This window comes from Muntiacus reevesi, chromosome 22 (genome assembly GCF_963930625.1).
Source record: "Muntiacus reevesi chromosome 22, mMunRee1.1, whole genome shotgun sequence".
NCBI classification, from domain to species: Eukaryota; Metazoa; Chordata; class Mammalia; order Artiodactyla; family Cervidae; genus Muntiacus; species Muntiacus reevesi.
The window spans coordinates 47589245-47606120 of NC_089270.1; the positions used below are offsets into that span (position 1 = coordinate 47589245).

The 16876-nt window shown below is 48.2% G+C and overlaps 1 protein-coding gene across 1 annotated transcript in view; it reads left to right on the forward strand.

The window, feature by feature from the left end:
• The window catches only part of LOC136152873 (exocyst complex component 1-like), a 92796-nt gene that overhangs the window by 34069 nt on the left and 41851 nt on the right, over positions 1-16876 (forward strand). The window contains exon 3 of the mRNA XM_065914343.1: positions 15022-16738. The gene's annotated coding sequence lies outside the window, so the exon portion shown is untranslated. The remainder of the gene's footprint in view (positions 1-15021; positions 16739-16876) is intronic.

Consider the following 16876-nt stretch of genomic DNA (forward strand, 5'->3'; position numbering starts at 1 on the left):
CTGGGAAAGGAAGGGGGCAAGGCATGGTTCAGATGGCACTGACTCTGTTCTTCTAAAAGTTAGCAGATTTTCTTGAATAAGTATTTCTCCATTTGTTATATGACCTTAGGATGGCTTCCAGACATATTTAAATTGTTTTCCATACTTTGATCATTTGTTTTTTATTGGGAAGAGGATCCACAGAGTTCCTCACATCACTATTCTAGAAGTGCTTCTGACTTGACTTTTCTGGGATGTGTCACTGTTTATAACATCTTTGCATGAAAAGTTCCCTTGATATCTCTAATTTTCTTGAAGAGATCTCTAGTCTTTCCCATTCTATTGTTTTCCTCTATTTATTTGCATTGATCACTGAGGAAGGTTTTCTTATCTCTCCTTGCTATTCTTTGGAATTCTGTATTCAAATGGGGATATCTTTCCTTTTCTCCTTTGTCTTTCACTTCTTTTCATAGCTGTTTGTAAGGCCTTCCTAGACAGCCATTTTGCCTTTTGCGTTTTTCTCTTGTTGATGTTCTTGATCACTGCCTTCCCTGCAATGTCACAGACCTCTATCCATAGTTCTACAGCCACTATCAGATCGAATCCCTTGAATCTATTTGTCACTTCCACTATATAATTCTAAGGGATTTTATTTAGGTCACACCTGGATGGTCTAGTGGTTTTTCCTACTTTGTCCAATTTCAGTCTGAACTTGGCAATAAGGAGTTCATGATCTGTGCCAGAGTCAGCTGCTGGTCTTGTTTTTGCTGACTGTATAGAGCTTCTCCATCTTTGGCTGTGAAGAATATAATCAGTCTGATTTTGGTATTGACCATCTGGTGAAGTCCATGGGTAGAGGGTTCTCTTGTGTTGTTTGAAGAGGGTGTTTGCTCTGACCAGTGTGTTCTCTTGGCAAAGCTCTGTTAGCCTTTGCCCTGTTTCATTCTGTACTCCAAGGCCAAATTAGCCCAGAGACTTTGAAAGATGGGGCCTGACTGTTCTCTAATTGTGATATACATCTATCATCACCGTGGTGGTTTGTGAACTTGATAACAGCTGTGAAGTTTGGCACTTCCTCACAGTTAATACATGCCGGTATCTGAAATTTGTTTGTTCTGTTGTGGGATAGGCATTATTTAATTAAATAACTGTAATGTATGGATGTGAGAGTTGGACTGTAAAGAAAGTTGAGTGCAGAAGAACTGATGCTTTTGAACTGTGGTGTTGGAGAAGACTCTTGAGAGTCCCTTGGACTGCAAGGAGATCCAACCAGTCCATCCTAAAGGAGATCAGTCCTGGGTGTCCTTTGGAAGGACTGATGTTGAAGCTGAAACGCCAATACTTTGGCCACCTCATGCGAAGAGCTGACTCATTTGAAAAGACCCTGATGCTGGGAAAGACTGAGGGCAGGAGGAGAAGGGGACGACAGAGGATGAGATGGTTGGATGGCATCACCAACTCGATGGACATGGGTTGGGGTGGACTCTGGGAGTTGGTGATGGACAGGGAGGCCTGGCGTGCTGCAGTCCATGGGATTGCAAAGAATCGGACATGACTGAGCGACTGAACTGAACTGAACTGAACTGAAATTCATGCATGAGCAAACTGTTCAGAGTGAGAACTGCCTGTATAGCATATGTTGAGTAATGTCCCATGGTAAGAAACAAATACCTAGAGGCCTGTAGGATGAGAATTTGTATCTTGTTATGAGGAAGTCTTTCTCTAAGCGGAGTGTGAAATTGAGATATAAAGAAAAAAGAGAGTTGCTTTGACTTCAGAAAAATGAAAGAATTCTGCATAGCAAAAGGCAACCCAAATAGAGTTAAAGATAACTGGCAAACTTGGAAACATAAACATTTGATGATGTCTTTGGCCAGCAATTCCCTTTTTTCACCGTAGAATGAGGGGGAAATCTCAGTGAGCCAAACCTCATGAATCAATAGATAAGAGGTTAGACTAAATTTCTCATATGGTGTGGATTTAATTTTATGGAATGCAAAGTATCTTCCTGTAGGAAACACGGAGTATTAGCAGTCTTATCCAAATCCTTAGCAGTGCACGCAGGTAAACCTTGCATAACTGTGTGATGGGTGAGTCTCTTTTCTGTTCTATAAGAGAGAGAGAACAATGAGCAGAATGTGTGTTTCTCCAGGGCCGAATTCTAGTATTGTCTCTGGACCACTGAGCTTTTCAAAAAATCGAAACGCACAGTCTCTCGCCAATCACTCTGAAACAATCAAGAGGGAAAGAAATGGAAAGGTTGATGAACTTGCCAGTCACCGTTGTGGTCCTGACTCCTGAAAATAGTGATGATGGGGAGGATGAGATGTCACATATCTGAAACTTACAGGGCATGAAGATTCAGATGTCCAGGGTGTAGATTCACATGGAGTAGGGAAGAATGCCTCTCATAACCTACCTCAGCTGAATTACTTATTGGGAATTGTTGATTAAGAAATGAGAGGATACAGGCAGGAGCAACTCCTGAAATAGTGCCTAAATAACTCAAATATTCCTAAGGAATCCTGCGGGCAACTGTGTCAGAGAGGAACTGACAAATGGAATATAATAAGCACAGAGATCATGCCCTTGTCAGCTAGCATACGGAGAGCATTACTGATCCTCAGCAAATTGCCGGGAGCCAACACACGAGACCCTACCCCTAAAGAGGCCATAGGGGAGAAAACCTGACGGGCAAGGCGAATCAGGTTTTCAGGGGTTTTGGAAAGCTGCCCCCGGCTCTCACCTTAAAGATGATATCTGTCTTTCTGATGCCTGCCTCAATGGACTACTCCCTAATTTCTCTGACACAGGCAGGAGGGCCTTCCCCGATCTCTTCCCAAATAAGAATCAATTTAGAATTTTAATCAATAAGTTTCCCAGGTGGTGGTATTTTATGAGATTATTTAGGGTGAAAGGAGTGTTTTAATTTAAACTCCTTTGCTGGTATTTTAGTTTGTTTGGCAAATGTGTTTAGGTCCTTGGTACTAATATGCATGATTGCTTATAATATCCTAATCATAAAACAGCATAAAGAACCTGATCACCTAAAGTCTTTAGTAGGCACAGAGCCCTTCGGGGGTGAGGAAGCCCTATGAGAGAACATAAAAATATTATTCTAAAAGTGGTTATAGTTAAAGATTTAGAAAAATAAGAGTTTAAATTTGTTAATTTTAACCAGGAATGCTAAACAGGGGCTGCCTCACTGGAGCTGCAGAGTCTTTGTGTGGTAAACCTTTTAGATAAATTTAACTGATAACTTCTGCAAAAGGATTGACCTTTGTGTTCATTAAAGAATAGATTACGGAAAACAGCTTTGCATTCACCTAGGTCATAAAATGTCAATAGGCCCCAAGGCCAGAAGATAATGTACAAGACCCTCATAAACAAAGAAGTATGCAGAAAACACCCTGGTTTCGTGAAGGACAAGCTGACGTAATGTTAAACTATCTTCCCCTTAGAAATGTACAAACTTAGGGTATAAAAGCTATGGTAAAAAATAAAGCATTGCCAGACTCTTCCAGACTCTCTGCACCCCCGTCTGGTCATTCTCTCTCTCTCTCTCTCTCTCTCTCTCTCCCTCGCAGACTTGGCCCTATCAATGCTAGTCTCACGTCTCTCTCTCTCTCTCTCTCTCTCTCTCTCGCCGACGCCGTTCATCCTGAGGGTATCCCCTGGATCCTGCCGAGGCTGGACCCCGGCAGCAAATCATTACTGATCCTCAGAAAAATGTAATGTGACTGGGCCTAAAACCTGGTTGGAATTTTCCATAGATGTGTGATATTGGAGATGTGTTTGCAGCTGCACTTGCCAAATCTCCTTTTCAAAGCACAGTAGGTCATGGCCAGAGGAGCAAGGGCAGCTCTGCTCGCTCTCAGGCAGAAAAGGATTTTAGAAATGTCAGGTTCTCTCCCACAAAGGAAGGGGTTAGCAGATTATGAATTGGTGATTAGTACAAGTGTCTGTGATCCCTCAACTAATTTCCATCTTGAAGCTGGGATATAAAGACTCAGGTGCTGGGTGGTGAGTCACAATCTCTGAATAGGTGCTTAGTCAGGACGGATGGGCTGAATCCGGGTCTCGGCATCTGGTACCCAGCTCTTTTTCCAGCAGGATGCCTTTAGACATGACCCTGACACCTTTGCATCCATAGCTTTTTGTTGTTGTTTGGTTGTTTGAGTATATAAAATGGTGATAACACTACTTGGTGGCATATTCAATTAAAAAAAAATAGCAACCTTTCATTACTCAGTGCAAATCAAACAGGAAATGCTTTCTCTTAGTAACCCTGCTTAACAATTTTCTGGACTCTTCTGCGCTGGGCCAGATTCAGAAATACACAAGTGAAAGATGAGACAGTACATCATGTTTTATTCAATTGGGTCTTGATACCTGTGTGTGACTCTTAACCAAGTAGTATGCAGTAGTTAAGGACACAGATTGAAATTGTTTAGAGTGTGTCCTAAACTCTGACTGCCAGGATTTAAACCTCAACTCTGGAGATTGTAAAACCTGGGAAAAATTGCTCTCCTAAACTTCATTTCCTGCAACCGAGAAACATAACTGTATCTTCCTTGTTGTGTACTGAATAATACCCTTGTCCCTAAATATCCATATTCTAATGCCCAGAACCTGTGAATGTCACATTAAATGACAGAAGGGATTTTGCCAATGGGATTAAATTAAGGTTATTGATAGGAAGATTCTCCTGGGTTACCTGGATGGGTACTCAGTCATCACTGGTGTCCTCACGAGAGAGAGGTAGAGGGAGATTTGACTCCAAAGAGAAAGTGATGATGAAGCTAGGTTTGGATTGATGCAGCCAGAAACCAAGGAATGCTGACAAGAAAACAGATTCTGTCTTAGAGCCTCTAGAGGGGGCATGAATGGTCCTACCAACTCCTGATTTCAGTCCAGTGAAACTGGTTTTGGACCTCTGTCTTCCAGAACCGTAAGAAAATGTGTTTCATTTTAAGCCACCAAGTTTGTAGTAATATTACAGCAACCGTACCGAACAAATGTGCACCTCTTAGGAACTATTACCCCAGTTAAGATGTGTGCCTGGAAGCACACTTAGTGGAATAGCGGCATGCAGCAGGTTTGCCATCATAAGCCATTCTTAAAAACCTGAATCCTTGGCTTTGCGGGATCATCAGATCCAGTACAGTGGTTGCCGTTTTTCTCCTTGTTCATCCTGGTAACATGTCTGGACAGCTAGTAGAGAGAGCTCTGTCCTTCTCCACAGGTCCTCTCACCTCTATTAATTAGAAGGAAAGTAAAAGTTGCTCGGTCATGTCCAACTCTTTGGAGACCCCATAGCCCCCCAGGCTTCTCTGTCCATGGGGAGGCTCCAGGCAAGAATACTGGAGTGGGTTGCCATACCTTGCTCCAGGGGATCTTCCCAACCAAGGGATCGAACCCAGGTCTCCTGCATTGCAGGCGGATTATTTGCCAACTGAGCCACGAGGGAAGCCCAAGAGTACTGGAGTGGGCAGTTTCCCTTCTTCAGGGGATCTTCCTGACCCGGGAATCGAACTGGGGTCTCCTGCATTGCAGGCAGACTGTTTCCCAACTGAGCTACCCAGGAAGTCCTAACGAGAGGGAAGAGGTTACTTAAGTAAGACGTTACTTAAGCCACCATCTTCTTTTCCTCTCCTTTATGACTCTTCATCCAACTGGTCTTTATAAATTTTAAAGAAAACAAAGTCATTTCTCAATGGATTCAGATACTACCCCAAATTAATATTCCCCAAAAGTTCTTATTCTTATTTCCAGACCTCATCACCAGAAATTCCTGAGCCTAAACCCTGCCTAGCTTCTAGGATCAGTCATTTTCTCATTTCTCCCTTTTCCTTTTAGTTGAGTCTTGTCATTTTTGTCCCTTCCCTAAACATAACTTGTAATAAGGTGACATAGCAAAGTGATGAAAGTATAGATGGTTTGTTTTAATCCTGGGTTTTTGCCATCTACTTACTGTGCGACATTGGACAGGCTCTTTAACCTCTCTGGGCCTCAGTTTCAAAAAAATAAGTCAGTATTATAAATAATACCTACCTAAGATTGCAATTGTGAGGATTAAATGGGCTTAAGCACTTGCTAAGCACTTAAAATAGTACTTGTTGTAGTGTAAGCACTGTAATTGTGCTTGCTAATAATCATAAGTGCAATTCCCAGCACATAACTTACTCAACTTTCTGTCATCACTTTGAGGTATGTATTTGATGAAATCAGTAAAATCATTCTGTTTCAAGGGGAACAGAAAAGTATTTTTGAGCAATTGTCCATGTGGCTATTTCACCACATTTAGTGTTTTCAGATTTCTGTACAACAGCCTGGGCTAGTCCAGCAGCAAATTAAAAATGGACAGAGCTTATGTTTTGCACCCTTTATCTCACTGTCCCCCCGCCTCCCCCACACACATCCCCATCTCTTTGGACATAAGCTTTCATTTTTCTTCCATGTTCTGAAAACCTACTTCTAAGAAAGTGTCTCGGTTCATCCATGTCGCCACAAAGTAGCATTGGCATATAGACACTATCACGTGTGAAATAGCTACTAGTGGGAAGCTGCCGGATAACCCGGAGAGCCCAGCCTGGTACTCTGTGATGGCCTGGAGGGGAGTGAGGGGAGGGCTGAGGTAGGCTCAAGAGGAAGGGGAGATACAGATATAGATAATTATATGTTTATATTATATATAACGTATATATTATATATGTATATATAATTATGACTGATTTGCTTTGTTGTATGGCATAAACCAACACAACATTGTAAAACAAGTATCTGCCAGTTTAAAAACCAAAGGTGTGTGATCTCCAACTTAGCGTGAATTTAAGACAAAAGTGCCACTTGTCTCAGAGAGAGAACTTTTCAAGCCTGGTTCTGTTTCTCAAGGTTGTTTTGTTTTTCTGTCTCTCCTAGCCTTTCCACCTTGGGCAAATACGGGAGGTCCACATTGTGGCTCCAACACTTAGCACCCGCGGCGTTCTCCAGGCCTGAGAGGAGCGTCTGAGGGCGGCACCCCTGTCCCGGGGCTGCTGAGGGACCGCGCCCGGCTCCGTCTCACGTGAGGCGTCAGCTGCTGCTCAGGCAGCCCCTCGCCTCTCGTCACCCTGGGTGACGGCAGCGCCCGGTCCAGGGAGGGCCTGGGTGGGCTCAGCATAGGCAAGGGTGTTTCTGGATCTCTGAGAAGAAAATATCGGCGACAAGAAAGACATGCATTCATGAGTCTGGGATTCTCAAATCTTCCACAAGCCGCCTGCTAATTCTTGAGAGGTATATGTGGGGAAAATGCCCTGCTTGATAATAACGAGAGTTTTAGCCTGAAGTTCCACACAAAATTTCTAATCTTAAGAAATATAAGAGGCCCTAGGTGAGATCTCACTCGTGGCCTAGACCAGTATTGGGCACAGTATGGAATAAGGACTACCTGGCTCATAATGACCTGAAGTACTGGTTGAAATCCAGATTGTTAACTCTCCCACAAGGCAAGGAAATTAGGAGTGATGGGGCCAGAATTATGCCGTTTTCATGATCAGTAACTAGTGGTTATTTCCAGTCTAACCTGAAAGCAATTTGGTCTCTTTTCTTTCAGGGTCTTATGCTTCCTTTGGTCTTAGAGCTTCAAACTGAGGAGGGGGAGGGGCAAGGGTTCTGAAAGAGGAGGGGATCCAGGCAAGGAAACAGTGTTGCCTTTGAACATTTTAAAAATAGTTTATTCTGGGGAAATGGTTCAAGAGAACAAAAGAAGGTGGGTCAGATTTTAGGAGAAGTGATGACATTTTGTGAGAAAATAGCAGTTGAAGGAAAAAGCAAACTGAAATACAGCATGAGTTTAAACAGTTGATGATAGAGACAGAAGTAGGAGCATCATGCCTACAGAGAGGGAAATACAGTTCTACCATTCTGTTGTCCCCAGGACCGAGCAGAACTTAGTTAATTTAACTTACTGGTTTTCAACCCATAGCATCAACCTGTAAATAAAACACAGGACACTTTGTTGTGTTTGCATAACAAATTATAAATATTATCATCACAGGTAAAGCAAACATGCTATTGCCCAAAGGTGAGCTGTACAAGGGGAAAGACAGAACTGGGGGCAGAAGCAGTCTCAGGCATAAAGAAAATGATGAGATTAGAGTGAAAGTGAGTACTGTAGCTATGTCCTATAGCTAATATTTCTTGAGAGCTTCCGTGTGTTGGACATTGAAGGCTGCAGATGTGTTATTATTTGCATCATCACGAGCAACTCCACGCAGTGGTGGTTATCATCCAGTTCCTCATCATACAGGTGAGGAAACAGAGGCCCAGGAAGGTTGAGTAAATTGCTCAGGATTGCAGAGCTAATATACTGAAGAACAAAGCTTCCAAGCCAAGTGGTCCATCTCCAGAACCAAGGCTTTTAGCCACTAGGCTACTACTTCTCCCTTCAATAAAAGCCAGCAAAAATTGCATGGCATTACAGAAGAGAGGCAGCAGAAGTGATGAAATGAATATGATGTATTGGAGGGAAGAGGGATGAGAAGTAGTGGGGGTAGGAGTTTATCTTCCTGCCTCATGCTAGGGTGCTAAAATGGATCTACAATGGATACAGCAGATAAACATAATGTCTAGAATTATGGGGGCAACATTCCTGTGGCCAAAAACTGTCTCTGGAGAGGGGAACTGGGGTTAGAAAAGTTGAATTTCTGTATTTGAGATGCTATCATGTCCACATAGTATTTTCATAACAATATTTCCATTTATTTAGATGAAGCTTCAACTGTGTAAATGCATTAAAACATGAAATTCAAAATCATCTTTATATCTCATACATTTGCTAAGTGCTTGCCTTATCAGAATTGTTGTTTTCAGCTTTGAAGGATTTTTGTTTTTTAATGAAAAGCATTATAAATTTTAAAAGTTAAAAATTGTCCCTGGTGATGTTGTCCTGCATGGCCGAGAGAAGGTGTGGAACTATTAGAAGCAAACTGTATTTCAACCCTGCTTCTGGTAGGGAAGGAGAGTGTCTGAAGTCAGGCAACAGGAGCTTTGATCCTCTGGAGTCGGAAGGAACAACTTGGAGTAAATGAATCAGGCGGCAGGGTGCCGGGAGGAGGCTGTCGGCCTCTCTGTGATGGTGTTCTTTGTTTTGCAGGACTAATCTCAGAAATGTTGCATTAGGCTCAGTGCTGTGCATTTTTAGGCTGCAGTATTTTTCCATCTGTATACTTCATGAAAGCAAGCACTTTTATGCTCCCTTTAAAATGGGAATCTCCTATTTGAATTGCCTGGTGAGGACATTTGAAGTAATTCATTAAGCATACATATGCATGCTCTATCTCCATCTATGTAGCTATCAGTTATCCTTTCCCTACTCACCTGCCTGTATTAGTCTGCTCAGGCTGCTATAACAGAATAGCATAGACTAAGTGGCTTAAACAAGAGACATTTCACACTTCTGGGAAGTCTTAAGAGCAAGGCAGAAACACTTCCAGGTGAGTCCTCCATTTTTGGCTTGTAGATGGCCATCTCCTTGCTGTGTCCTCCTCACATGGTGGAGAGAGAAAGCTTTCGTGTTTTTTCTGTTTCTTATAAGAGCTAATCCTATCATGACAGCTCTACCCTCATGGCCTCTTCTAAACCTAGTTACCTCCTAAAAACTCCATCTCCTAATTCCATCACACATAAGGGGATAGGGCTTCAATATATGAATCTGTGGAGGGGGACAAAAAAATTGTCTTAACTCTCTATATCTGTCTGTCTATCTGTCTTTATGTGTAGAATAATAACAGTGGCTTATAATTCATTTCCCTGTGTTATTTTATCCTTCCAAAACTCTTGTGAGGTAAATTGGCCATAGGAAAATCACTGATTTCACTGAAACGTTTGAAGGTTGAATTAACTTTGTGATCACACAATCAATAAATGATGATGCCACAATTCAATCCACATCTTCTCCACCCTCCTTTCCTCTTCTCTTCTCCCTTCCCACTTTCTGACTTTCTTCCAGCCGCATTATTTACTAGCTTTTCCCTTAGGACATTGGTGTCCTTCTTCTGGGCCTTGCAGAGGTTATTCCCATTATCTGGAATGCTTTTTCCTCAGGTATCTGACTCAGTTCCCTCCCGCTACACTGTTCAAACTCCACCTTCCCAGTAAGACTTATCCTGTTCTACTGTTTAACTGGAACACCTTGTTTCTCTGCCCATACACTGCTCAATCTCTGTTGCGTTTGTTACTAGGCTTCCCTGGAGGCTCAGTCAGTAAAGAATCCACCTGTAATGCAGGAGACCTGGCCCGATCTCTGGGTCAGGAAGACCCCCTGGAGAAGGAAATGGCAACCCACTCCAGTATCCTTGCCTGGAAAATCCTGTGGACAGAGGAGCCTACAGGTGGGCTACAGTCCCTGGGGTTGCAAAGAGTCTGACACAACTTAGCAACTAAACCACACCTCCAGCTTGTCAGATAATTTACACTGATTTCTGTTCTCCCCTCTGACTACAGGATAGGCTACAGAGAGTCAGGAGTTTTGCCTTTATTGAACCTCCTGGAGGCCCAGCAAAACTCTAGGGTCTGCAAGAACTGGACACAGTTATACCTCTTATGTTTGGTATTTTAGCAGCCTATCTCAGAGCCAAGCCAGTTATTGAAGAGAATCTTTTCTGATACTTTAAGCAGTATGATCAACTTGAAGTAAACTTAAATTTTCAACAATTACAGAGCAGGCATGGACTCTTCCTTTGTTTCTCCAGACACATGAACCTGGATACAAAGTCCATCCTCTCTGGGTGAAGTGGGAACATACAGAGATGACTGGCCTAAGTTTCAATTGGATCAAAAGATGCACAAAAGAGACATTTAAACGTTTTCAAAAACGAAAACCATCAAGTGTGTTTCCTCTTCACACATCAGGGATTGTCTGGCCTCTGGTGTGGTTCGAGTGGTGCAGGGGGAGAGAGAGAGACATAGAGAAGTAAGGATGAGCTGCCCTGTCTCTCCCTCCTCTGGACCTTAGTTCTTCCTGGACTGTCACTCCTTACACTCAAAGCAGATTTCAGAAGTCAGCACACATGGTCATAATGTATGCCTAGCTCCACAACCCAGTCACTGGGACCCAGAAAATTTTGCAACCTTAAGTCTGCCTCAACACATCATGACTCATATATATCAATGGGTAAAGACACACAAACAGTAGTAGATTAACAGGAATAAGTTTTTACTTATATATAAATTACCTATATACATATTTGTCCATAAAGCTGGGAAAGATAAGTGTCCATTGAGGCAAATGGGTAGGGGGAGAGGAAGCAGCTAAAGACAGCTGTAGAACTTGCCAGTTCCAAGTGTAGGGAAAATATCCAGAAGTTTGGGTCGGCCAAGTTTACAGTCAAACCAGGGATGGCATAGTGGATGATACATGCAGATTACTTTCCATCCTCCACATGGAACTTCTCAATTCTGGTATGTAGTTCTGAACTGGGCTCAGATACTTCTCAGCCTGCACGACACACACACCCACCTTCCTCACCCATGCACATACAACACACACCTACTCGTGCATATCGCTGAGCGTGTGGTCCTTTGGCTCATTGCTGCTAAAGGCAACATCGTGCTCCTCCAAAGTCAGAGGGGTGCCCTGAGTTGGGGTCCCAGGAGTTCTGAGTGCAGACATTCCTCTCTAAATATATATGGTGCTATCCCCCATCGTACTACGTGGGTTTGGGCTGGGGAGGCCTGGGTGCTTTGTGTGAATGGGACAGCAGAAGTGTACCCAGTCACAGCGGGTGAGGTGCTGGCCCCCGTCACCCGCTCTGTGCTTTGCATATATGAGTTCCGAGCCCAGTGGCAGGTGCTGACACTGGGGCCTCCCATCCGAGATGAGATGTGGCTCCTTCCATGTGTTCACCCATGGTGTATTGGCCAGGTGGGTCCCAGTTGTACTGATGGGAAGTGTGGCTACCAGGTCCTCCATTCCTGGGAATGATGACGTTCCCTCCTATACCACCACCACTTGGATCTTGGACAGGTGGACCCCTTGTGTTTGGAAGTCAGGTGGAACTTCTAGTGGGTTTCAAGCCAGGGGTGGGTCTCACAGTTGCAAATCCAATGGATGCAGTGTTGTTCTAGTGAAAAGTTGAAATTGACTTGTCCCTTGACACAAATTTCTTCTTCATGGTGATGGGATTTGTAACTGTAGATTGTCTACACTCATGTGGGTCCTGGGTGCAGTGATGGGAAGTGGTAACACCCCGACCTCTAACCATAAGGATGGTGGTTTCCCCTGCCGTGACTCTACCACCTGGACTTGGCTGAAGGAGACCCCAGGCGTTTGGATTCAAGTTGGAACCAGATACGTGCCCGGATGCTGGGATGGGGGCTTGCTGTTCCTACTGCAGCAGCCAGCTGCAATGAGATGAGCCCAAGGTGATCTGGCCACAGTAGGAACACAGGTGGTGCTGGGTGTCCCACACAGTTCTGTGCAAAAGTGAGGTGGGCCAGATGCTTCTGAATAAGTGAGGCCTAGGGCATTCACACCAACCCAAAACTCCCACCAGCCATAGAGGCTGCAGCCCCATCAACAGTGGGCCTCATGTGGTACTAGCAAGACAACAAGCTACTGTCTCCAGGACTGGGCACTGTGGTATCCATTCCAAAACCAGAAGTAGCAGATACATCCCTGGGGAAAATACCTGAGCTGTAGACAGAGGGCGGCTGCATGTTGATGGTGGTGGTGGAAGACAGGGGATCTGGTAAACCCGAATCCATTATCCTTCCTCTGGGTGGCTGGACTGCAGAAGAGGTTAGCTTTTCATCTTGTGCTAGGGCTAATGGGTTTCCCAGTGGAATCGACTTGTTAGGCTTCTTCCTATTGTTGGCCCCAGATGTGGGTTCAATGGTGAGTTCTGGGTTTCAAGCTTCACTTGAAACATGGGTACCTCTGTTGACCACGTCCACAGGTAAATAAGTCGAGGCTCGGGTCCAGGCATCGCTGCCACTGGGTGCTGTGTTCTCAGAACCAGGAAGAGCCATGTGGTATGAGTAGTGGTTGTCCTTGGAATCAGAGGTAGACTAGAAAGTAAAGTCTGAGGAGGAGGTGCATTCATAGCTTTGATGTCAAAGACTGGTTTGACATCTGTAGAGATGCTGACTGCTGAAGCATAGATAACTGCCGAAGCCATAGGTGGGGGGCTGGGGGAGGCAGGAGCCGAAGCCATAGATGGGGGTTTGGGGAAAACAGGAGCTGAAGCAATAGATGGGGGGCTGGGGGAGGCAGGACCTAAAGCCATAATTTGGGGACTGAGGGAAAGAGCCAAAGCCCTAGAGAGGGGGCCAGGGAAGACAGGACCAAAAGCTGTAGATGGGGGGCTAGGGGAGAGAGTGGGCAGAACCCTAGATGGAGGGATGGGGAAGACACTGGCTGGAGTCCTACACAGTGGGGCCGGGGAAGACAGGACCCAAGGCCGTAGATGGGGTTCCAAGGGAGACATTAACCAGAGTCCCAGATGAGGGCCCGGGAAAGGCAGCAGCCTGACCCCCAGGTGGGGGCCCGGGGAAGGCGGCAGCCGGAACCCCAGATGAGGGCCTGGGAAAGGCAGCAGCCTGATACCCAGGTGGGGGCCCGGGGAAGGCGGCAGCCGGAGCCCCAGGTGGGGGCCCGGGAAAGGCGGCAGCCTGACTCCGAGTGGGGGCCCGGGGAAGACGACAGCCTGACCCCCAGGTGGGGGCCCGGGGAAGGCGCCAGCCGGAGCCCCAGATGAGGGCCTGGGAAAGGCAGCAGCCTGACCCCCAGGTGGGGGCCCGGGGAAGGCGGCAGCCGGAGCCCCAGATGGGGGCCCGGGAAAGGCGGCAGCCTGACCCCCAGGTGGGGGCCCGGGGAAGACGACAGCCTGACTCCCAGGTGGGGTCCCGGGAAAGGCGGCAGCCTGACCTCCGGGTGTGGGCCCGGGGAAGATGGCAGTCGGAGCCCCAGATGAGGGCCAGGGAAAGGCGGCAGCCTGATATCCAGGTGATGGCCCGGGGAAGACGGCAGCCGGAGCCCCAGATGAGGGCCTGGGAAAGGCGGCAGCCTGATAACCATGTGGGGGCCCAGGGAAGGCGGCAGCCGGAGCCCCAGATGAGGGCTCGGGAATGGCGGCAGCCTGACCTCCGGGTGGGGGCCCGCGGAAGACGACAGCCTGACCCCCAGGTGGGGGCCCGGGGAAGACAGCAGCCGGAGCCCCAGATGGGGGCTTGGGAAAAACAGAGGCTCTCTGCTGCCCATCAGTGGCTGCAAATGTAGGGTGAGGGTTGGTTTGGGAGTGAAAGGCATAGTTAAAGATTGAAGCAGGGCAGGAGACCGTCGGCACAAATGGCGCTGGTGGTGTCTGGTCTCCCTGCAGTGCGTGTCTGCTCCACCCCAATACCTGGGGGAGACTGAAAGGTTACAGCATGAGCCGGGGGAGTAGTGTCCATGTCAGTGACGTCCTGATCTGAAGGAGACAGGAAGGTTACACTTGGAGATGCTGTGACTGTGGTGGTAAAAGGGACTCCAGTAGAAGTTGTAGCAGGGGGAGCGATGGGGCGGTCTGGAAGAGGGGTGAGTAAGTATGAGGGAGGGGGAGAATCTACACACATGGGTGTTGGGGATTCATTTTTGTCGGAGGGTGGCTGGAAGGGGAGGGTTGGGGTGCTCAGGGGTGTGGAGAGGTCAGAAATAGAAGGTGGTGTTGCTCTGACTGCACACGCAGTGCCCGCATCCTCCTTGAGGGCAGTTCCCACAGTGGGATTGGAAACTGGAGGCAGAGCATCTGCAGGACTAGCAGAATGAGAGTCCACGGGGGCTGTGTGTCTTGCCACCCGATCCACATAAGGTGTCAGGCAAGGTGGAAGGCCAGCCAGATTGGGGAATCTGGAGGACAGGTCGGCCAAGTTGGTGGTGGTAGGAGGGACCTGCAACGTGTGACTGACCGGAGGCAGGGAGCCTGTGGTCCCTGGGGCAGGCGGGGCGGCGCTGCGGCGTCGCATGGCCTTCCTTGCATCCCTCAGGATTCTGTTCCTCTGACGGTCCCTGTTTTGTTTCAGGGTGCCCCGGGTTTTGGCGCGAGTCATGGCTGGAAGCTTCGGAGGCGGGGGAAGGTCACTGCGACCCCAGGGCAGCGGCAGCGGGGGCGGCAGTGGCCCCAGCAGTGGCGGCAGTGGCAGAAAAAGCGGCGGGGGCATCGTCCTCTTGCAGGGGCGCCCACTGCCGGCGGCTCCCAGGGGAGAAGAGCTTCTCCGCGGGGTGTCTGAAGGTGGCTCACGCTGCAGCGCCTTCCCGGACATCGGTGACTCTGGGCAGCCGGGTTGGTGGTCTTCACCCAGCACCACTTCTCCTGGCCTCTCGGGCAGCAGGCTGCAGCGCGGACTTGGGGCAGAGAGCACCGTGGCCAGGGGGCCAGGCTGCGAGGGAGGCCGGCCGTCTCCAGCAGTGCCGTCTGAGCAGATGGCGGGGCTTTGGGAGGAAGGCTTCGTCCGAGACACCTGGGCTTTCTCACTGAAGTTGCCTCCTGGGTGCCCCGGAAGGAGGTTTGGAGGCTCGGGAGGGCAGTGGAGGGGCGGGAGGAGCCCGCCGGTCTCCTGGGGCCTAGGTGTCATTGTCATAGCCCCGCTGCGGTCCGGACTCATCTTTCCGTTGTCCTCTCCTTCGGCCTCTGTGTGACCTTCCTCCTCTGTCACGCCTTCCCTTTGATCTTCCTGGACCATGGCCTTACTCTCCTTTGCGCGAGGAAGTGGGCGGTGACTGGTTGGTACCGGCTTCCCAGCCTTGGCTACCTGAACAGGTAGCTCAGGGAGTGAACGCAGGAGAGTAATTTTGCGCCCCGGTGGAGGAATTCTGACGGTTCTCGAAGGTCCGAACATCATGGAATTGCGAGTGGACAGGACGGGCTGCTGCTTCGGCCGCTCCCTCAAGTTCGCCAGGGGTAGCCCGCCCACACGGGAGTACCCAGCCTGCTGGATTGGGTACCACCTTTTCGGCATGCTGTAAAGCCCGGACGATGAGGGCACTGGATCCTGGTTGAGCAGCCTGCGACCAGGTTGTAAAGCAGGAGCTGGGGCGGCGGGGTGACCCCGGCCAGATGTGGTGGCACCCCGAGGGCGCAAAACCAGCGAGCGCCGGCCCAGCGGGCGCCGGCGGCGGAGCACAGAAAGAAGTTTACACAGTAAATTGCCCGTATTGTGCGCCAAATAACCCGAGAATAGAATGTGAAACTGCGAGAGCGTCTCCCTAGCTTCTTACTCCTCTCGCGGTGAAACACGCCCTGGAGAGAGGAGGACTCAGCCTGGCAATTGTGACTCGTCCATGGTATACGTGTCACAGAGAAACTGCAAATTCCGGGGCAAAGGGCGGGGCCCAGTGCATGACCCCTCCCGGGCTCTCTAGCCGCTGAGACCTCCCACTGTGGGTGGCAGGTGTTTGGCACCAGATGGGCCACCGTGCAGAGACTCTTCAGGACCGTGGGGGCCTCCTTCTCCAGAGCTCATCCCATCTAGCTCCTCATCATGCAGCCCCCTTGGTGCCTGCGTGTGTATCTGCCGGCCCTTCCCTGCCTGGGTCTCAGAGACCTGTGCAAAGCTGACTGCAGGAGCCACCCACCCTCCCGGGGGTGGTCCAGCACCTGTGGGGACCTCTCCAGCTTCTCTGCGAGGCCAGGAGCCAGGAGCAGCTTCTCCGCCGCGGCTCCTCTGCCATCATCACCAGCCGGAATGCAGAGCCCTCACCTGGCCAGGTGCTGCACCCCACCACGTCCTTTTCTGGCGGGTAAGCCTCTTTCTTCACTTCTTTTTAGAAATTTGGTACAACAGTTAAATCTTAGACTGTTCTTCAGGGTGTGCAGATGGTAATGGCTTAGCCAGGATGTGACCCAAACCTGCTCTGGGCTGTGGTGCCTCCCCGCCA